This window comes from Notolepis coatsorum (genome assembly GCF_963971535.1).
Source record: "Notolepis coatsorum genome assembly, chromosome: 18".
In the NCBI taxonomy this organism is placed as follows: Eukaryota; Metazoa; Chordata; class Actinopteri; order Aulopiformes; family Paralepididae; genus Notolepis; species Notolepis coatsorum.
In genome coordinates this window covers 29,382,912-29,395,956 of record NC_140182.1, presented here as the reverse complement: position 1 = coordinate 29,395,956, position 13,045 = coordinate 29,382,912, and positions in this window count along the sequence as shown.

Below are 13,045 nucleotides of genomic sequence, written 5' to 3'. Positions count from 1 at the left end.
TCTTTCAGCCGGCCGGCTATGATGGCTCTGTGGTTCTGCATCTAGATAGCTGTTGATTATTCCCCCGAGGGGCTTCTGGTAGAGTGAATGACCACGTATTGCTGATATTCCAGAATGCTCCATATATCAAAGAATGCTTCGATGTTCTAGATTATTCCAATATGTCATTTTTACATTGTCTGAATGTTCCAGTATGTTCTGGAGTGTTCCAATCTTGAATCCAATATGTCCGCAATAATATAAACACGTCGGGGAAAGCATTCAAAAACTCTGAGCACGTAGGTCTCTCTGTCCCAAATCCTCGGTTATTAAAGATTGTACTATATGGTGACCTTGCATAACTGAGATTTAAAAGGCCATTTATACACTATTCTGCGTGTTGTTCAGACAGGAATTTGGCTGCATCTTCAGGCGAGTTGAGGAGAACCCTTGCTCCTTGTTTGTCGACAATGCGAAGTATTGCAGGGTATATTAGTAGGGGTCTGTATTTCCCCAGGTATAGTTGAGACATCACCGTCTTGAACTTGGCACGCAGTTCCACTACATCACGACAATAATCTTCAAAGCAGTGTATTGGTACCTCCATGTATTTCAGATTGCCTTTCATCCTGCGAGTTTCACGAATAATCATTTCTTTTATACTGACTTGGCGCAGTATAACTAATATCACTCTGGGCTTAGCGTTATTGCCAATGGAGCGGGGTCCCAATCTGAAGCACTGATCCACCTCCGGTATTTTAGGAAGGATCCCTGTTCCCAAGATTTTCTGTAATTCTGTGGCAAACTCTTCAGGGTTTGCACAACTCACTGATTCGTCCAGACCGACAATACGAATATTCAGCTTGCGTTTTTGATATTCCATCTCGAATATTTTGGCTTTCTGTTCTTTATTGATTCGCGTGAGCTCCAACGTTATTTCGCTGAGCTCCGTCTTGATTTCATTGTAGTTCCCCTTCATCTCAGCAGTTAGGTTAACTTTGTTAACCTCTACTTCATTGTAGATGCGAGTGAAATTGATTTCGTGGGCTTCCATTACTTTCTCCAGAGCCTCGGTGCGTTTAATCTGTGCGTCGGCGTCCGCTCTCAGCGCATCAATTTTGCCTTCAATAGATTCTTTAATAGCATCTACTTTTTGAGTTATTATCTTCTCCGACAGTTGTGATTGGAGGATCATTTCCTTCATTATTGTCTTCCCCATTTCCTCCATTTTCCGGATGATATGTTCGGTATCTGCGGAGGTGTTTGATGGGGTTGAACTTGAAGCGGCCTCTGTCAAGTCTATATTTCCTGCTGTCCGCTGTACGAATCCTGGGTCCTGCGGCGGGACCTCTTCGACTGGTTTTGGTCTCGCTGTGTCTTTCCTTGTGTTTGGCATCTCGATTCTTTTGGTCAATATAGTTAGTTGATAGTCTCAGTTGATATATGCGTCAAGTTTTAAACGCATTAATGGTTTAAAAATATGTTTTTAAAACGAAAAAAAAATAACGGGTGAGCAGCTGTGTCACATGCGACCTACTCCATTCTAACGCTAAACCGGAAGTCTCAATATAATATATATAATATAATATAATATATAACACGTTATCTATGGACGTTGGTTCTTCTTTCTGTATCGCTTACTCACACACTTCACTATCGCTTGTACTTCTAGGATAACACGTTATCTAGCAAGTACTCTCTATCACCCGTCGCTCTCCAACGGGGCTCTTCAACGGGACTCTTCAAACGGGGCTCGTCCAGAGCACACGCCCGTTGCGACTGCTCACGTCCGAGTTCACTGTCAAAGAGGACTTCCTTCTGTTCCGCCCTCCAGGTAATCATCTCTCGCTCGCCGTTTCACTCTCCTCCGCTCCACCTGCCACCACTGCCCCCTGCTGGCGACCGCAACTGATCCCACTATAGGACAACTCCAGACAGGGAGAAAGATGCTTCAATGTCATGTTAATGATCCATATCGAAGCCGGAGAAAGAGGAGCACCTCGCATCATTAGTAGTCCGGGCGAGATATCAAAAGGAACACTGTTTATCACACTTCCTACACACAGGGGAAGTAACAAGTTAGTCAGCACTTCTGAATACTTAGCAGAATATTCAGGATGCTACACCAGTATGGTATTGTTTAAATTGTACAGCTTTTTGCACATCTTTGTCAGGGAATTCCAACAATTCTGGACCTGAATGTACCAGTTAATTGTAATCATTTCTAGTCAAGCCAGGTTGTGGAGGAGAGAGACAGGGATGAACAGGCTATAGACTACTTTGCCCATCCTGAGCCTGCTATGATGCAGATGAATATATGAATTGAAAATGGGGGACCCTGATGGAAACAAGACAAACGTCTTTCTCAGGTCTGCATCCCCTTAACAATTGTATGTATTGAGCCGTACTGTATTGTACCCATTCTGCAATCTGTTAAATAAAGTTTTCATTCATTCATTCATTCATGTTTTTTACATCACCACCCAAAACAAGATTCAGCCAAGAGTGAGTGAGTACACTGGTCCACTTGCACTGGTCCACTTGTCCATGGCACTTACTACCCAGCTTTGTAGTGGTTTGGGGGAATAGTACAGTAGGTACGCATATTTAAGGGGACCGCAAGGATGGTGTACTGGAGGGTGGTGTCCGACCGATTATGGTGGGCCGGTCTGGGCCAAAAAAAAAAAATGGACCTCCCTAATTTCTAAACCCTGGCTACGGCCCTGCTCTTGACCACCTCAGCCGCAGCGGTCCACAAATCAATACCTGATTGACCAGTCTAGTTGCTATAGATTTCCAGAAATGGGCCACTGGTGGGCACTCCCAGACCATATGCATATACGTGCCGGTGGCTCTTAGAGAGCATAAAGTCAGAGCCGTTCTGTTAGATTTCAGTGCAGCCTTTGATATAATTGATCATGAACTTTTACTTTCTAAACTATCAGCCTATGGTTTTAAAGAAACAGCAGTTACTTTTATGACCAGTTATCTATGCAACAGGAAACAGAACATTATTTTTAATGGAACAATGTCAAATGTTCAAACTTTACTGAACAAATAGACCCCAATCTGTAAGGATCAATAACACTGTATCCTCCACCATCATCCTCAACACTGGCTCCCCCCAGGGCTGTGTCCTTAGCCCACTACTTTACACCCTGCTCACACATGACTGCAGAGCCCACTATGACAGCAACCTCATAGTGAAGTTTGCGGATGACACCGCAGTGGTGGGGCTCATCACAAAAGGGGATGAGTCGGCATACAGGGAGGAGGTAGATGGACTGGGACTGTGGTGCAAGGAGAACAACCTCATCCTAAATGTAAAAAAAACTAAAGAGATGATCATAGACTTCTGCAAGACCAGCACGCCCCCCCCCCCTCTCTACATCGATGGCACAGCTGTAGAGGTGACTCCCAGTATCAAATATCTTGGGGTGCACATTTCCAACACCCTCACGTGGCGCGACAACACCCTGAGCCTCGTCAAAAAAGCTCATCAACGCCTGTACTTCCTGAGGTAACTGAAAGGGGTGGGGCTTGACACCAACATCCTCAGATCCTTCTATAGATGTGTGGTGGAGAGCGTGACCTCTTGCATCACAGCATGGTACGGCAGCTGCACAGCGGCAGAGAAGCAGGCGCTACAGAGGGTTGTAAGGTCTGCACAGAGGACCATCGGATGCAGCTTACCAGACATCTCTGATACCTACAACAACCGATGCATGGACAGAGCACCCACCCTGCCCATGGACTGTTTACCCCCCTCCCTTCAGGCAGGAGGCTGCGCAGCATCCGGGCAAGAACCACCAGGCTGAAGAATAGCTTCTTCCCGGATGCTGTGAGACTACTGAACAGTTCATCACAGCTCATCACTGCCATGCCTCTGCACACTGCACTCTAGCACCTTATGGCACCATCCTATTTTAATCTTTTAATCAGTGAATCTATTGGTCTTATTGAATTAAATCAGTTTTACTGAATTAGACTAGGTTTCTTATTTTGGATTAGTTGAATCAATTCACTGTTTTTATTGACCGTTTTTATTGAATGATTAGTTTCTACTGGATTTTTATTGAATCAGTTTGTATATCTGTCATGAGGATCAGTATTTTATTAATTTATTTAGTGTATATCTAGCATCAAATGGCTGTAACTGAGACCTGAGTACTGTATCTCGTGCTTCCATGTCAATGGAAAAATTACAATAAACTTAACTTTGACTTTGACTTTACAGTGTGGCATTCCACAGGGAAGCTGCCTAGGACCTCTACTGTACTCCATATTTGTGAAGGATATGCCCCATGTATTAAAGAAGGCACATGCAACAATGCATAAGAAGAGCAGCTCTCTTTCTCACAAAAACAACAATTAAACAAGCTATACAATCTCTTGTGCTATCCCGGATGGACTACTACCCAGCAGTTTGGTCCAGCTCTTCTAAGCAGGAACTTGACAAACTGCACGAAAATGGAGGAAAACCAAGCTCACAGTCCACTGTGATATATTTATGGAAGCCATGAATGAATGAATGAATGAATGAATGAATGAATGAATGAATGAATGAATGAATGAATACAAACTTTATTTAACAGATTGCAGAATGGGTACAATACAGTACGGCTCAATACACACAATTGTTAAGGGGATGCAGACCTGAGAAAGACGTTTGTCTTGTTTCCATCAGGGTCCCCCATTTTCAATTCATATAGACATTTATGACATACACAACATACATGACATTTATGGCATAGGGACATATAGGTATTTAGTACTGATACATTTGTGACATAAACGGTATTCAAATATACAGTACTGTTACCCCTAGATCCTGACAGAGTATATACATATGATGGGGAGGGGACTGTACATTAGGAGGGGGTGGGTGGGTGGGAGAGAAATATACATACGGCGGGGAGGGAATATATACATGCGGTGGGGAGGAGACTGTCTATTAGGAGGTGGTGGGGGTTTTGGGCATTTACGGTGGCCAGTTTCGAATTGCAGCCTCCTGTAGGTGCTCTTTAAGAGCGGTTTTGAATGTGGGTAGGGATTCACATTATTTTACAGCTTTGGGTAGGGCGTTCCACATTGATGTGGCATAATTGCGAAACGTATTTAGTCCCTTGTTTGAGCCGAATCTGGGTTTAACATGATTTGTTGAGCTTCCTCTGGTGTAGTGGTTGTGGTATTCACTGACCTTTGGGAAGTATTTTGACATGTACATGGGTACCTTAGTCGTATAGTGTATCTTGTAGACCAGGCCCATTGCAAGTTGCTGTACTCTGTCGTCTACTCTAAGCCATCCTAGGTTGTCAAAGTGGGCAGGGGTGAGGTGGGTTCTGGGGGTAAGGTCAAGTAGTAGTCTGACCAGTTTGTTTTGTGATGTTTGTAATTTTGTTTTAAGCGCCTTTGAGGTGCTTTGGTACCATGACTGCCAATAACAAAGAAATACGAGTGGCAAGAAAGGACAATTTTTCTAAGATCATCACAGAGAACGCTGGAAACTCTAGAATATTATTCTCAGCCATCGACCAGCTACTCAACACTGCCCCCACCCATCCACAGTCATCTGCATCGAAATGTGAAGAACTAGCATTATTCTTCAATAACAAAATAACTTCAATTAGAGCCAGCATTAGTCCTGATACAAACATGGACACCATAAGCAAACAATGTACAGTTTCTATGTCAAATGTATGTCAGTATTCCAATGTACAGTGTCCCCCCCCCCTACCCAACCCCCCCCCCCCCCCCCCCACCTCCAATGTACAGCCCCACCCCACCTACCCCAAATCCTCCAATGCACAGTGTCTATGTCAAATGTATATACACTCTTTTTCTGGATTTTTTTAGTATCACAAACAGTACTGTATTTGAAAATCTGGTATGTCATAAATGTATAGATGTAGCAGTACTGTCTATCTGTATGTCGTGTGTGTCATATGATGAATTGAAAATGGGGGACCCTGATGGAAACAAGACGAAAGTCTTTCTCAGGTCTGCATCCTCTTAACAATTGTATGTATTGAGCTGTACTGTACTGTACCCATTCTGCAATCTGTTAATAAACGTTTCAATCAATTCAATCAATCAATCCATGCGAAAAAGTAACCATAGGAAAATGTGCTTGCATTACATCAACTGAGCTTTACAAAACTGTCATGGAATGTAACTCCTCCACTTTCTGTATTGACCCCCCACAGCATTTTTTAGGCGAATATTTGAGAGTATTGCAAGTCATTGAAGTATATTTTAACCTCTTCATAATAATGATCAGGCTGCTCAACGAACACTATGCAACAACCATCAAATGCACACAGCACACACATCCACACGCACACACTCACTTTAAACAAACAACACACTGCAGCACCCACTCTCCACACTTTAGATCACCTAAACACACTTTATATTTATTGGTAAAGGATTTGCACTACAACTCGTACACCTTACTGTAAATTGTACCTAAATTGTACCTCATCCCATTTCTGCTTTGCACTATATAGTATTGTATATTAGTACATTGCATAGTATATTGTATGGTAACTCAGTTACTTCTATTCTGCATCGAACATTGTACATATGTCTATACTGAACACTGTGACCTCTATTTTTACTTCTTTTTACATGCTACTTTATTTTATTTCATACTTATCTTGTCTAGCACAGTCTCTGGGGCGTAACAGTAAGAATCATTTTGTATAAAAGTATTCTGTACTTCTGTATGACAACTATTAAAGAAACTTGAAACTTGAAACTACATTAAAATTTAACTTCTTCAACTTGATCGACTTATTTGTGTTTACACTGCTTGTGTTGTTTTTACTACCTGTACCCCCCCCCCCCCCCATCCCCCATGCTGCTATGATGCCTGAATTTCCCCAAGGGGATCAATAAAGGAATATCTTATCTTATCTTATCGTAACTGTATAGGTAACTTTCAAGCCATCTATGGGTTATATTTGACATGATATATTTGACATATTTGACCCCGTCTGGCCAAGGGGGGGAGAACGGGGGACGCATGATCCAAGAGGAACTGACATAGAGGTGTGAAAACAGAAGTCTCAGACCAAATGGAAAAGTGTTATATTGGGATGTAAACGTTTAAGTTCCCCTAGGTGGAAAAGCAGGAGGGGGAGGGGGCCAAAAGCAGGCTGGCTCACAAGAGCAGAGACACCTATACACACACTAACAGACACACACACACACACACACACACACACACACACACACACACACACACACACACACACACACACACACACACACACACACACACACACACACACACACACACACACACACACACACACACACACACACACACACACACACACACACACACACACACACACACACACATATATATATACACAAGCATAAACACACGCACATAGCCAACACTAACGTTAGGTTATAGCTATAACCAAGTTCTGTTAATTAGGGGTGACGCTTGGCATCACTCTGCACTATCTCGCGTACGTGCACGCGCACTGAATAAATTCCACAAATGTACCTTTAATACCAGTATTAGTCTGACCACACCCCTCATCAGCTTACCTTCATAAGCAGGTGTGTGGTCACCTGCTCTACTCCTTCCCAAGCTTTCACCACAAGGTGAGGTCAAGGGCTGCAGCGGCCGTCGGATGCCAAGCGTCACCCCTAATTAACAGAACTTGGTTATAGCTATAACCTAACGTTCTGTCTCATTAGGGGCTCTGCTTGGCATCACTCTGCACAAAGGGAGGCCAAGCGGAGCCACTGGCCGACAAATACACCCCGCTGAAGGCCCCCCACAACCAACAGAACAGGGAGGGCCGAGCCCCCCCGACCCCCCCTAATGGAGGGCACCCTCCCTATTAGAGGTTTACCGAGAGGGCGACGGACCCGACCGCGCGAAGAGGCACTCAAGCAACTCAACGCACAGGGTGAGCAGACCGTGGCTTGACCCCACGACTACACCCACGCACAACCCGCATGCCACCCGGGAACGAACGTAGGGAACAACCTCGTTACTGCCCCCAGAATCACGGGATCAAGGGCAAACCCAACCCCGTGGCAAGGCCGTAGCAGCGGAGCGCGAAAGAAGACCCAGACCCACCAAAAGGACTGGACTCCCTGGAATGGGGGCCCGGAGAAGTCCATGATGCCAGCATCAAGACCCCACCAGGTGGGCACTTAGTGACCCCGCCCCCCACATCGCCAGCGTATTCGGACAAAGGCCCCTCAGCCGAGCGGGCCCTGTCCTCCCCAACAGTACACCGCCTGGCACACTGGCCCTGCAACAGGCAGACAGCATGGTCGTAACACACAAGAGTTAACCAACGGAAGCAGGCAGTGCACCGGGAAAAAAGACCAGGCAACAGGCTGTCAACCCAAGCCTGGAGACTGCGGACGAGACAGGCGCCAGAAAGGACAGCTGAACACAGCCGCCCCGGCGGAAGGGGCGTATGCTGGCGTTGTCGCACAACCAAGCCTCCACAGAGAAGGCTGACACGATCGGCAGACGTCATGAACGTGCAGGGGCACCCTCAACCGGTGAAACCGGGAGTTGACACTGCAGCAACACACCAGAGAACCAACCACCCAGGCATTACCCTATGCAATGGTTGGTCCCATAACCCCTCAGGAAAGAAACCCCAAAAACACACCTGCGGCACTGCCGCAGCCCGCGTTCTGGTTTTCAACAGGGCTATCCCGGGCCTACGGGTCAACGAAACATTACCCCGGACCGGGCCCGGTGATACGGGGAGCACAGGGTCCCCCGAGGAGGCTAAAACCACCCCAACAGGCCCCTCTTCGCCAAGCGCAAGAGAAGAGCGTAAAAAATGGAAGACCAGCCCCAGCACCCCGCACTCGGTATTCCCAGGAGGTCACCCAACCAAGTACCAACCAAGACCAACCTGCACAGCGGCCGAGATCCGACGAGATCGGGCGCGTACAGGTTGGCACGGCCGTAAGCCAGTGCAGAATACAACGTACCCAACAAGGGTTCCATAACGCTCAACCCTGTGACACCCGGACCGACCTAGCATTTTTTCCCCCTGAAAAAAACCCAAGTCCCTCAGGGTACCAGAACAGCAGATCTGCATCCCCGGCGGACAACGGGTGTAACTGATCTGGACCAGCGCGACCAGAACCAGTCCCGTGCCCTAACCACGCCGACCCTCATTTCCAATCCACATAGACACATCCAACTCTTTATAATAATAAAGAAAAAGCATCACCCGTATGACCCAACTGCACAGCTGGGAGTAAAAAACCTGTTTTCACATGATTTTAATCCAGTCACTCCTTTTAATCAGAGTGTAAGACCAGACCCTCCCAGAAACACCTTCCCACATGAGTTCATAGTCATGAAAAAGATATGCCAACTGTGAGTCACGTGACCAACCGACTCAAGTTTACACATAAATCGGGCGCAGCAGAACTGTGAGCCCTACGCCCTAACTCGACACCTTTAAGACACCTCAACTCATGGAAGGCGTCGCCATAGCAACACCGCTACAACGGGCGGGGAAACCTGCCGGCTCCTGTCATGTAATAGGAGTCGGTAGAATAACCCTCCCCCCCCCCCCCCCCCCCCCCCCCCCGCCAAGACGTCCCACCAGCTTGGCCCTGACTGGCTCAGCAGAAGAGATCAAAAATCCCCTAAACCAATCAAGTGGGAAAAGGAGGGGTTTATTCGACACCCCCTCCCGAAAAAACACCCTTCATACCCTACACACAGAAAAACAACCGTAGCCATCTTGAAAACCTCCGGTAGAAAGCAATGCATAGCATAAGCTAATACAATGCCCGCTACCCACAAAAATGTGAACAGGATTTTACAACAAAACACAAGTCGCCTGTGTGTGAATCCTACACCCGTTGACTATGTCGTACATAGGAAAAAACGCTGATCGAGAGTAAACGGCTAGGCCGTGAAATGTGTGTGTACGAGTATTACTGCAACTAAACAACACAGCATTGTGAGACACATATACTTAGTTCAAGCAATGGAATAACACCAGTTTCTACCTGCATGTGGAGCATCAAGCTAATAGAACCTATTACTGAGTGTATGTTGCAGACCTTGCTTAACCTCGTAACACAACACGACTCATCACACAACGTAAAAGGGCAGATTCATATATACACAACCCCACCATATGAATTGTTTGAAGAAACACACAGTTTGTTCGGCCAAAACACAGTCCCCCTCATATCGGGGAACTTTTTTTTTTATTAAACTATAAAGTGTTCTAAGGCACAAAATCATAGAGGGGCCGGGGAGGGTGTAGAGGAGAGGGGACACAGAGGGGAAAAGTCACTCAACACACACAAACACACACAAACACACACAGACACACACACACACAGACACACACACATATACACAAGCATAAACACACACACATGGCCAACACTAACACACACAAACACAAACACACACACACACACACACACACACACACACACACACGCACATTTACACAAGCATAAACACACACACATAGCCAACACTAACACACACAAACACACACAAACACACAGGCCACACACAGACACACAAAGAACAGTCTGTCAGTCTGTCAGTCTGTCACCAGATCCGCCTTCTTCCACCTCAGAACCATCTCCCGCCTCCGCCCCTCACTCTCCGACACCTCAGCGGAAACACTCATTCACGCCTTCATCACTTCCCGCCTCGACTACTGTAACGGAATCCTTCTTGGTGCTTCCAAGAAGGTTCTGGATAGCTTACAGTACGTCCAAAACTCTGCTGCGAGGGTCCTCACGCGCACCAAACCCTGGCAGCACATCACCCCCACCCTGCAAAAACTCCACTGGTTCCCCATTAACTACCGAATCCCCTACAAGATCCTCCTCCTCACCTACAAGTCCCTGCACGGGTTGGCCCCTTCCTACCTGACCAACCTACTCCACCCCTACACTCCAGCACGAGGCCTCCGCTCCTCCAACTCCGACCTCCTCACCATCCCCCGCACCAGGCGTTCCACACTGGGAGATCGAGCTTTCGCTGTAGCTACCCCCAGACTGTGGAACTCCCTCTCCCCCCTCATCCGAGGCTCTGACACCATCAACCTCTTCAAAACCAAGCTAAAAACCCACCTGTTCACACTTGCCTTCACGCAACACGGCCCCGCTCCCAAGTAGCCCACCCCTGACTCTTTTAAGCCACAGATTCCGTTGTTTTGTTTTGTTGTTTGTTTTGTTTGTTAATTTCAACCACTTCATCCAATTGGACAGCACCTTGCTTCCTTTTTTATCTCTTTTATCTTATTTGTTTCTTCCTGTTGTTACTATACACAGATATTCATAGTTTTTTATTTTTTTATCTTTTATTTTATTTTTTTATCAAAATTTATATTTTTCCATCCTTTCCTTGTACAGTGTCCTTGAGTCTGAGAAAGGCGCTTCTCTCTTAAAATCCAATCTATTATTATTATTATTAGACCACACACACACACACACACACACACACACACACACACACACACACACACACACACACACACACACACACACACACACACACACACACACACACACACACACACACACACACGCACACACACACACAGACCCACACAGACCCACACAGAGAGACACACAAACACACACAGACCCACACAAAGAGACACACAAACACACACAGACCCACACCGACAGAGCACATAATGGATGACTAACAACTTCCTAAAATTAAATGAGGACAAAACTGAAATCCTACTAGTCGGTCCTATAACAAAAAGAGAAATATTACAGAGCAATATGGGGCAATTTACTCCTTGGATCAAACCCGAAGTTACAAGTCTTGGTGTTATAATAGACTCAGACCTAAGCTTTAAATCACACATCAACAAGGTGACAAAAACATAATTTTTCCACCTTAGAAACATAGCTAAGGTATGGCCGTTTATAAATCAAAAAGATGCTGAAAAACTGATCCATGCCTTTATCTCAAGCCGACTTGACTACTGTAATGCACTCCACCCAGCCTCCCAAAAAAAAACACAGGACCACTCCAACTCATTCAAAACTCGGCAGCTAGGCTACTAACTAAGAGGAGAGACCACGTCAGTCCAGTATTAGCTAACCTACAGTGTGACGCCCGGTAACATTTAGAATAGATGTCAAGGTCCTCCTCCTTATATACAAAGCACTAATGGAACAGGACCAAGCTACATTGCAAATTTTCTAGTCAACTATGTGCCTCCTAGAACATTGCGATCATCTACTATTCTACTACTGGTCTATTGAAGGTTCCAAACCACAGCCTAAAGAGAATCGGGGATGCAGCCTTTGCAAACTATGCACCAACATTTCTGCATTGTATTTTATATTGTATTGTAACTCAGTTAAAAAAAATTCTACTCTGTATTGTATATTGTATATATGTATATTGAACACTTTTGTTTTGAACACTTTTGTTTAATAATAATAATAATAATAATAACTTTATTTGTATAGCACTTTTCATACAGAGGTTGCAGTTCAAAGTGCTTCACAACAGCAAAAAAATACAGGCATAAGCGAGCATAAAAAGATAGACAGGTAGAATCACAGTGTTTCACATTAGGATCTAGCATCCCAATAGGCTCTCCGCTTACAGTTTTCAGTAACACAAATAGTAAAAATAGTTTAAAATGATTCAGTTTAAAAATAGTCAAAAAATTATAAAATAGAACGGACATAAAAAATACAGGCATGAGTGAGCATAGCAAGATATGGCAAATCACAGTGTTTCACATTAGGATCTAGCATCCTAATAGGCTCTCTATTCAGTAATACTCCTGTAATTCATGCACAGTGTTTCACATTTGGATCTAGCAGTTTAAAAATAGTCATAAATAATCAGTGTTTCACATTTGGATCTAGCAAATAATAAGAATAGTTTAAAATGATTCAGTTTAAAAATAGTCATCAGTAAGAAGTAAAAAGTGCAATAACCGACACATGAATTTGATAGGCAGTGTAAAAGAGTAGGCAGGGTAAGAATAAATACAAGTTGTGTCAGGATATCCCTGATGTTTCCTCTTGCCACTAGGTGGTAGCA